Here is an 11,635-nt window from a genome sequence, read left to right as displayed (position 1 = left end):
AGAAGTGCCACAGCTCTCGCTTCTTCCTCTGGACAGTCTGCGATGGTCTGCTGAAGTCTTGTTCTTCTGCTCTATCTTCCTTGAAGGTCTGCAACGATCTGCCCAAGTCTGCCCCCAGGCTCTCTGCTCAGGGCCTTATATAGGTGTAATAGCTTAGCTGTGATTGGTCCATAAAATGGATTGGAAATGGACCAATCAGGAGCAGGATTGAAAATGGACCAATCAGGGATGGGCACCAGTTTTCCCTTGATTGACAGGTCCTCTAGCACCACTCTACTGAAGCCTCTGGGGGAAGAAAGCTCTCCCGCTTGCCCCAACCTGCTGGGGTTTTTTTGCCGGCTGCTGCCACCAAGACAGAAGTGGCAGGTCCCCCAGGCCCTGCTCAGCTGAGCTGGCTGAGGTGCCACTTTTCCAGTATCAATATGATTTATACATCTTAAATTGGGTTAAGTCTCAACCTAATGAAAAGTCTAACTTTAATATAGTTCAGGTCCTGCATAAAAGTATAATTTAAAACATATTTTTAAAAATGAAATTCTATTCTTTGTCAAAAAAATTATTTTCACTTTTCTTACTACAGTAATTGGAATAAAGTCACTCATGTGACAAAAAATGAAAAAGTCTAACACTTGTTAAATGTAAAAAAAAAGTGATAAATTTGAAAAAAAACAGAGTCGAACTTACACCATTTTAGGATGTTGGACCTTTATAAATTTACTTGACTTCAGCTTACCTATCTATAAAATATGATAATTTATTCCTTATGACTTTGTAAAAGCCAACTCAGATAATACAGCACAATGATTTTTACTGTATGAAATAAACAATATCTCTGAAGACTATTTTAAGTTAAAACAATATTTGCCAAATGTCATAGTTAAAATTTAAATAATTGGGGATGTTTACATATTAACAATCCTGAGCATAGTAAACTTTATCCACTTATCATTTTCCTATCTCACGGCAAAGAACCTTGTGTAAACTCAGGTCAGTTGAATTTCAATTGCGTGCATGAGGTCCAGTCAAGAAGAAAAGAGTTCCCATGAGTTACTGATCTTCATTCTTAGTCAGTGGACCCTGCAAAGGAGGGATGTGCTGACAGGATTCAAAGACTTGACCTGCTGGACAATGCAATTCAGTGAGGCCAGGCCAGCTTGGCATGGTCCCTTGCTTATGTATTCCGTTACAAAAGGATATTACCAATGTCAACAGTTCGTTGAGTAGTAGAGAGAGGGGACTTTAGATTGTCATCAAGGGTAAAAAAAAAAAAAAGGCAACAGAAATCTTATAGAAACATGATTTTTATAAAAAGATGCACTATAAAAATATGAGTTTGCACCATTAAGACTTTATGTCTCAAGGCAAAATTAGCTAGAAATATTTCAGAAATATTTTTACATTTTAATATTTTTTAAATTTAATTTTCAGTATATTTTAAAATTTTAATTATAGATATTTAAAAATATTTTTCTAAGGTTATTTCATATTAAAATCTGATAGCATTTTGAATCTGTATGGCTTCTTTGAATTGTCAAAGAAGACAAGAAATCACTAAGAAAGCAGGCGGGACAATGGATTGTAAGCTTGAAGCTTGCAGGAGGTGGACCTTCCCATACTTGTTGGGGGAAAAGGCCTGAAGCAGCACTCCCAGCTACTATTTATTGAAAACATATGCCCCTCCCATGAGCCCTGTCCCCTTCACTGGAGTTCCACAGCTGATCCATTTCCAACTGCCAAAGTCTGATCATTAATGTCCAGTAACTGCCACTTTGTCTCTGAAAGCCTGCTGTCTGGGTTCCTACACATCTTACTGCATAGGTTGCTACAAATATTGTTACATAAGCTGTTACATATCCTGTTACATAGGTTGCAGTATATCCTGTTACATAGGTTGCAGTATATCCTGTTACATAGGTTGCTACATATCCTGTTACATCGGTTGCTACATTGAATATTCACTTTCCTTTAACTGAGAGCCTGTAAGGTTCATTATTTAAATGATTTCCGGTAAGATATTTCATTTGCCAGGGGATTGGTGATATTTATTAAATGGAGACGATCATAATCACTAACTGTTCATATAAAAGCTTAAAGGAACCCTGGAAAGGACCCGAGAGCTGTTTTTCATTCTTAGGAAATTTTGGTACTACCATGAAATATTTGTTGCTAGGTCAGTATCAAAGCCTCAAATGACATTAAAATTATAGGTTTTGTATCTAGGCAGATTTTATGTGTTTGACTCTATTTTTTATCAAAGACCTCCACAAATATTAACTTTATCAACAAAGTTTCCTTCAGAGGCCTCCACATAGTCTAAGAGTTGAAATCATATCTGTTAGCTGAAAAACCAGCCTGATTTCAGTGAATTTTTTCAGCCATTCTTACATTAAAGCCAAGCTCTGGAGAACACTGGTTTCTTCACTTACTTTCTATGAAAACGACTTGCCCCTTTCTTCATTAAGGGATTCTTTCTACTTGTCTTGAAGGGTCTGACTTTTCCTGGAATGTCATCTCTGCCTTTCTTTCTTCTCCACCTTATCTTCTCTTCAATCCCCATCCTTTTATTTTCGGTATCGATATTTCAGTTTTAATGAAACAGTTCACATGTGAAAAAGTATAGAAGAAACTACAGAAAATAATCTAACTTGCATGTTATTCATCAGCAGCTTTAGGAACTAAAACCTTATGAATATCACAGAAGCCTGTGCTTTTCCTTCCAGGGGAAATTTCCTTCCCTCCTTCCCAATACACCTGATACACTATTCTGAATTTACTTTGGGGCATGAAATAAAAAACTAGCCCTATATTTTACCTGCTGTGGAGAACGCTGGGTGTGCAGTTCGGAACTCTGGTGAGGAATGCCTCACAGGAGCTGCTGCAATTACTCTGGGCCAACAGCCTTCATCTGTGAATCTCTTGGGTGCTTTGCCAGACTGCAGACAATCACCTTGGTCAGGTCATGAAGGGTACAAAGGTTGGTTGTTTCTGCTGAATGCCTGATAATTCTGAAGGGCCATTCCACATCCAGAACTCCTTGTGGGCACATCTGAGATAGTCGGTAGGGCTGCCTCACAGATCAACTTCTGCCTTCACCCAGTCCTAATTCCACTCCCTCCAAAATTTCTGGTTTCAAGGACATTCCTTAACAAAATGACACGTTTTCTACTGTTATGCTCGAGCAACTACAACAGAAAACCATTGACTGGGTTACTTAAACATCAGATGGTTAATTTTCATAGTTCTGAAGGCTGGTGGGGAGGGTCCCAGACCAAGGCGCTGGCTGGTTTGGTTTCTGGCCAGGGCCACTCTCTGCTCACAGTGAGGCTTCTTCCTTCTGGGTCCTCACGTGTGTGGAGTGAGATCATTTCTCCTTACAAGGACACTCATTCCATCATGAGAGTTCTATTCACATGACCTAATTATCTCTCCAAGGCCCAACCTTTAAATACCATAGCACTGGGGATTTGGGCTGCCCATAGAAATTTGCGTGTGTAGGGATTTTCAGCTCATAGCCCATCTGAATGCTCCACTCTGCCTGAAAAGGCCGCTTGCTGAGGAGGTTACAGTGCAACACCTAACAGTTGCTGTATTGCTAGTCCCAGAATGCCTTCTTTCATTGGAAAGGTGAAACACAATTACAGTCTCAACGTTTTAATTGTTATCACTCTGTACATGGCCTTTAGCATCTTGGCCAGTTGAGTTTTCCTTTCCTTTTATGTACATTGTCTATTTATATTCCTTGTTCGTGTTTTTCTGAGATCTTTAACAGGTCTGTGTGTGTTTGATTCACGGGAATCATTTCTGTAGATTATATCTTTCTATCTCTTGATGTCTATCTATGTGTCACAGGTATACTATTTTCTTAGTTGTGTCATACTTTTTCCTCTAATATAATGGCTTTAATAAACAGGTAGGCTAATTTTAATTTTGATTCAAATAGTTTAGACTGGGCTGTGCCTGTGGCTCAAAGGAGTAAGGCACTGGCCCCATATGCTGGAGGTGGTGGGTTCAAACCCAGCCCTGGCCAAAAACTGCAAATAATAATAATAATAATAATAATTGCGACTTTTCTCTAGGTCTGCTCTTTTTATGCCTGGTGTAAACGCTTTTAATGCCCAATTTATAAAGAAATTCTGCTGTGTTTGCTAAAACATTTCAGAGTTTTGTATTCAGGTCTTTATTCCACCTGGAAAGGTTTTTGTTTATAGACCAGAGAAAGAAGCACCTTATTATTTTTGTTTCTGGTGAATTTTGCATTATGACAGTATTCTTTACTGATTAATCTGGACTCTGAAGTTCCATGTCCAGCAGGCATCATGGTCTGTGGAACACTTGGCTGTGTTCAATTCCTTTCCCAGTGATTTGTATGTCCTGGTACTAAAGCCATTGTTCTAATTACTATAGAGTAAGTGTAAGTTACTATTCCCTTGTTCTTTGAGTTCAACATTATCTGGGATATCTGTAAAAGAATTAAGTTGCCAATTTCTAATGATAAATACTTTGAGGTGGTAGATAGATGTGCCTCATACCCCGTCTTGGTCCTTCCATATTCCATGCATATAATAAAATATAACATGCAACCCGAAAATACGTACAAAGAATATGCATCTATAACAAACTGTAGAGGTTCTGATTTAAACTGTGTAGAATGTGTACATTGTTGTGGAAATAATCGGCAACTTTATGATATTAAGTCATATCCATTAAAATGATAGCTTTTCTTTTTTTATCTACATTTTCTCTATTATATTTTCCTAATGTTTGATAATTATTTTCACTTGGATTTCAACACATCCCCTTCCTCTAGATACTCCCTCAGTAAATGTTATCATTTATATTTATATTTTCCAACTTAAAAAATGTATGGAAATCCAGATGTTTTTACATGTAACCTACATACTGTAACCATTGTAAACTGTCAAAGGAATTCTAAAATTTTCTCAGTCTTCTGTGGAATTTTTATGTAGATCATCTTATGGTCTCTAATATTTTTAGCTCTCATTATTTAATTTCAGTGCTTATAATTTTTATTTTGGGGCAGCGCCTGTGGCTCAGTGAGTAGGGTGTTGGCCCCATATACTGAGGGTGGTGAGTTCAAACCCGGCCCCAGCCAAACTGCAACCAAAAAATAGCTGGGCATTGTGCCAGGCACCTGTAGTCTCAGCTACTTGGGAGGCTGACGCAAGAGAGTTAAGCCCAGGAGTTGGAGGTTGCTGTAAGCTGTGTGATGCCATGGCACTCTACCGATAAAGTGAGACTCTGTCTCTACCAAAAAAAATTATTTTGATATCTTATTATTGTACTGAAGTCCTTCATTACTGTGTTAAACAAACATAGCCCCAGGAAGCCTTAGGGCTCGTTTTTTTGTCATTCCACCCTTCTTTCTGTATGATAATTATTGTCATCTTTCATCGAAATACTTACAGCCATGAACTGCTATTGAGTTCTTGAAATCCAGCTCCTCCTAACTAAGGTTACTCCAAATGAACAATAGTCATTGATAGCCAGACTAAAAAGAAAGACGTCAAAGTATCTTATTAACGATTTCTATATGTTGACAATTTGTTATAATAATAATTTATATTGTGTTAAATAAAACATTATTATATTCATTTTACCTGACCCTTTGTACTTTTCTAAAAGTATCATAAAATTCAGTATTTAAGGAAATATCACCTATTCTTATTTGCTAAAAAACTTATTTATGTGAATGAGAAATGCTTTTTCTGAATTTGTTCAAGCTGCTATAACAAAATGCCATTCCCTGGGTAGTTACTAAATAGCGGAAATTTATTCCTCACAGTCTGATTCCTGGGAATTCCAAGATGAAGACGTTTGTAGCTTTGATGCCTGGTGAGGGCTCATTTCCTGGTTCATAAACGGCACCATCCCCTGTGGACACTCTTGGTGGAAGAGGTGAGGGGGGTCTGGGGGTCTCTCTTACAAGGGCACTAAGCCCAGTCATGAGGGCACTACCTTCATAACACCTACCAAAGGTCCCACCTCTTTATATGATAACATTGTGGGTTAGGATTGTTCTGTATCAGTGTGGGAGGGACTCACACTTTTACAGATTACTAGATTCAGTAGGATCGATGAGATAATCTTTTGTTTTCTTACATATTTCAGTTAATGTGATGAGTTACATTCATGGATTTTTCTAAGGGTCAATCCTCCTCCCTCCCAAATGTTTTAAGTCAATCCAATAATATATTTCACAATATAATGCAAGATTGGGTTTGATAACATTTTATGTAGGACTATTGGCTCTGTTAATGACATTGAAGTATGATTTTTCTTTCTTTTTCTGTCTTTGTTAGATTTGGGGATAAAGTAAAATAGTTATCAATGAGATAAATCTCATGAGTAGGTTTCTCATTAAAGATTTAATTTCCTAAATGGGTATAGGACCATTAATAGTTTTCGATTTTATATGTGTCAGTTTCATTATGTTTGACATTCATCTTCCATTCTTTGGGTGACTCTCTTGTCATTTCAAATATCTTATTCATCTAAAAGCTCAGCTCATTTCTGATTTTGTGAGTATTTTTTCTACAAATTTCAATCCCAATAACACCTACAATGAATAATTAAACTTAACTTTTCAGTATTTTTGTTATGTTTATGTTACATTTTTTATGCCATGTTTACGAAGTCCTGGATTACCCAGGTACTGTGAATTGCACTCTCAAAGGCAAGCCTGGGCTTATATATTTTTGAGAACTGTTTTATTTGACATTATTTTCTGTGCTGCCTGGAGCGGAACAGACAAATTTCTTTGCCTTCTTCCTGACCAGTTGGTAGATTTGTTTTTCCTATAAACTGCCATATTATTTCCCACCTTTAAATCCAGTGACCAGTTTAATTTCCGACTCTTTGGCATGAAAGCCTTTTTCTTTTTCTCACTCCAGAACCTTTGACTCTTCAAACACCCTGAGAATAGTCAGCTGAGGAAACCCAACGCCCTTTTTCTATCTTCCTTTAAATTTTCCTTCTTTGAGAGTTTTTCTTACTTTGTATCAGATCATGCATTTTACTGTAGCTTGTATTTTTCTACTGTAGGAACCTTACTTTATTAATTTTTATTCCATCTATTGTTCATTCTCATCTTTAAAACCCAGGCCCATTGTATCAGTTTTCTCTGAAGGTTTCTGGTAGAGTCCTTGAGCTCCCTGGACTGATGGGTCCCTTTGGATTGACTACCACACACAGATATCCAGTCAAGAATGTCTGAATGTGCAGTGAAGTTATATTTTCAGGTGAGATTAACATTTACATCAGTGGGCTTGGAGCAAATGTGTTATCCTCCATAAGGTGGGTGGCCCTCCTCCAATTCGTTGAAGGCCTAAGATGAAAGACGGACTTTCCCCAAGGGAGAAATTTCACCTCCAGACCGTGTGTCAACTAAACACGTAATCCCGAATCTCTAGGGCTCCTCCATCCTGCTGCTTTAACTCTCTGATTGGGACTTGCCGGCCAAGGGACATGTGAACAGAATCCACACATCCACGCTCTATATCTACACAGACCCACAGACATAATATACACACTAATACCTGTGCATACACCATTCTGTCTATCTACATACTCTGTGTCAACTAATCAATCAGGATATCTGTTCCATGAGTGCTGTTTCTCTGGAGAATCCTATACTGCACCAGCAGGCCTTCAATTTCCTCTCTTGAATCCATAATATCATAAAATGTGAGTGTGGAATGTATCAATTCCCTTCATAATCCTGCTTTATTCACAGTATTTCTCTGTCACAGTACACTTCTTCAGGTCTCAAAACTGTACAATAATAACAATGAAATTTCAGACCAGTTGTTTTAATCCAGCATCCCCCAATGTTTTGAAACAGGAGCCTCAAGCTGTCCCCCTGGGTAGAGTGCCGTGGCATCTCAGCTCACAGCAACCTCTAACTCCTGGGCTCAAGCGAGTCTCCTGCCTCTGCCTCCCAAGTAGCTGGGACCACAGGTGCCCACCACAACACCCGGCTATTTTTTGGTTGCAGCCATCGTTGTTGTTTGGCGGGCCTGGGCTGGATTTGAACCCGCCACCTTGGGTGTACGTGGCTGGCGCCTTAGCCACTTAAGCCACAGGCACCGAGTCCCCAAATTTTAAACACCATTTCTGTATTCTCTAATCTGCCTTGGATCCCATTTTTCCTGACTTGTTCCATTCTTTCTAAGGTAAGTGTTTCTAATTAGATGTGGCTTATTAAAGTTTTTACAAAGCATCAATTGTCAAAACACTGAGGTACTAAACTCTGTTATATTCAATATGCCCAATACCATGTAGAATTATGTGCAGAACTACAGTAACAAAATCTAATTTTAAAAAATCTCAGATAAACTACTAAAAAACATAACATAGAAACTGTATTTCTTATACAACAAATACAATGTATTCTCTTTTCCAATATATTTGAATACATTGGTAAAGGCATTTAACACCATTATTTTCCCTCATCCATTTCACTTCTTTTTCTTAATATATACTTTTAATTCTACGTAGGGGTACACTCTTATTTTTTCTAATGGACAATTACATTCATATCTTTATAATTAACTGTTAATGAATAAGGATTCTCATACAAGATTAGACATCCTTTCATTATTTATGTTCTTGTTTAAGTGAAATTTCCCTTTCCATGGAAAAAATTATTCTGAATTATATGGCCACAGGATGTTGACTTTATTTGATTCACTCTCTCAGAGTGTGTGTAGTTTGATAGTTGCTGTCACCTAAGCAGCAACTTAGCACACATTCAATTATTAAAGAATTGAAGTTATTAGTTAAGAACTATGTTTTGTCTTCCCAAGTAATGATTAAATTCTCACCAATGATGCTGTGTAACAAATGGCATTGCAATGTTTGAGGATTGGTTGCCACTAAGAAACTACAGTGGCTAATTTCTTCCCAGTTCATAATCTTGGTTAAAATTTTCAGGTTTTCTTGTCTCTTTCTAGCTGGTGATGGAAGCTTGTTTCATGTTTCGATACTGGTTTCTTAAATAAAATGGTAGTTGCTAGAACAGCATGGCTTAAATCTCTTTTTAAAATCTGACACTTGTTTCAATAAACCAAGTTCTTCCCTTGGAAAAAGTCGAATTCCATTTAGATTGCACAACTAAAGTTCAGAGATAAATGTAGAGAGGTGTTTAATCAAATTAACTGTGCCTTAAATTGTACAGGAAAGACATCTCAAGGCTTATCCAGCTATACAAACTTCTGAAACTTATCAATGATATGTTTTCTGACTCTACATAAGAAAGAATTCTAACTGCTGTTCCTAGAGTTACCTGCCATATAGTGACCCCTCCATCTGTTTGCCAAAAGATAAAAAAAAAAAAAAAAATGGACTCGATTACTTTCTGCATTCTCACTCACCTCAATATTGAAAATCATGGACATGATGGACATGACAGTCAGTGAAACTTTGAGCTAGAATGATCAGTCAATACGGTTTATACCTTATTTTTGAATCAGCCAAATATGATAATATTTTATGATGTAACCAAGAAAAGGGGACAAGCAACTTATATTTAAAAACCAGTCACTGCGCACTGGGAAGCACTGTTTTTTCTCACTGTCACTTTGTAAAAGAAGGAGCTCTATGCATTTCTCAAGTAAGTACTCACTGTCTGCACCCACCTCAGAATATTTTCATCCTGTTCTCAAAGGGACTTGGTGAATACTGAAGTTTTATTTTCAAATACAATTTGGAGATGGCATGCCATATTTATCAATTTAAATTTATCTATTAACTCTAAACAATAGGTTGTAAAAGTATTTAACTACCCATATGCCAAACATAGTTATAGTTCATTAAAAAGGTGTTCCCTGAAGCTCAGTTAGGGGTCCTACAAAGATGGAAGCCACTCCACCATTATTTGTGGAGTGATGATGAATAAGTACTCATATATTTATATGAAGGAACACTTGGTTTAAATGTTAAAATGATTACACTTGATTTGTATAGATCAATATGGGTAGACTTCAGTTATTGGAATTTGGGTTACAAACTGCAAATTTGAAATTTGCTTGTTATGTAAATTTGAAAACCGAAAACTATATGTTGTTTATGGTTAGAAATGAGAAATGAAAGAATAAAATACTTCACTTTATCACAAAAAATAAATAAATTTATCTATGAGCTGTTCTTTTTTATTTTGTGACAATGTTTACATATGTCCGCATTATTTCATCTTTAGTGTTCAATAGTACATACCACTGTAGCTGTCTAGACCAGAGTGTTTTATGTGGGAAAATATATTATAACAAATAATGGTAAATTCAGTGTATTTAATACATATAGGACTATTCAAATTTTATATTTTGGGGAAGGTCAGTATTAATAAGTTATAAATTTTATAGAATTTATCGATTTTAACACTTCTGCCAAGTTTATAAGCATAACATTTTTCATAACGTATTTTTATTCTTTGAATTCATAAGATCTTAATAATATCCCTTCATCCCTTCCTGACACAGGAAATTTGTGCTTCTTCTATTTTATACTCGACAAATCTGGCTAAGAGTGTACTGAGTATATTAGTATTTTTAAGGAGGTGAGGTCTTCTGGGTGGGCGTTAATCCATGAGGCTAGAACCCTCCTGGTGGGATTAGTATCCTTATAAATTAGATCCAAAAGAGTTCTTTTGCCCCTTACACTACATGAGCACCCAGTAAGATGTCACCATCCAGGAATCAGAGAGTGAGCACTCAGCAAACATGGAATCTACTGGCACCTCCATCTTGGACTTCCTGAAGTATGAGAAATACATTTCTGTTGTTTATAAGCCCTGTTATTTTGTCATAGCAACCTGAACATACTAAAACAAAAATTGGTACCAGGGTCAGGATGCAGTTACATGAGTAAATGTGAACGTGGCTTTGCAATTGGGTAATGGGTAGAAGCTGAAAGAATTTGGGGGGCATAAAAGCAGCCTGCAAGGAGCCTGCGTTGCTATGAATTGATAATTAATGGTGACTCTGGCGAGGGTTCAGGAGGAGAGGAGGGGAGCTGTAGAAAAAGTCTCAGTCTTCTTAGAGAATACTTAAGTGGTTGTGATCAGAAGTTGGCAGAAATGCAGATAGTAAAGGCCATTCTGAGGAGATCTCAAATGAACACAAGGGGCATTTACTAGAAATTGGAACAAAAGGTAATTCTTGCTGCAAAGAGGCAAAGAACTGAGGTGGATTGTACCTATGTCCTAGTGTTTTGTGAAAGGGAGAACTTGCAAATGATAAAATACAATATTGGGTTGAAGACATTTATAAACAAATTGTCAAAGGGGCATCTTGATAACTCTTAAATATTTATAGTAAATGGAATGAAGAAGAGAGAAGTGTTTTAAAGATGGAAATTTTAATTAAAAGGAAGAAGAACTTTACAATTACAAAAAAATTTCTCCACCTGACCATGTTCTAAAGCATGAGAAGCACTTTTGGGATTGAGCTCTGACGGGACAGCCACACAACATTTCATGGGGAGATATGGGAATGAGGCAGGTGTTATTCTTCAGAGCAATAGGGGAGTGCTCCTCCAAGGATTTAAGAAATTTAAGGTGCTGCTACTCCCAACACAGGGCCAGAATTCCAGAGCCTGGAGGACAGAAGGATTTTAAAGG

Source organism: Otolemur garnettii, unplaced genomic scaffold (genome assembly GCF_000181295.1).
Source record: "Otolemur garnettii isolate 467f Iridium unplaced genomic scaffold, OtoGar3 scaffold00034, whole genome shotgun sequence".
Lineage (NCBI taxonomy): Eukaryota > Metazoa > Chordata > Mammalia > Primates > Galagidae > Otolemur > Otolemur garnettii.
The sequence above is the reverse complement of the archived record's forward strand: the minus strand, read 5'-3'. Positions refer to the sequence as shown.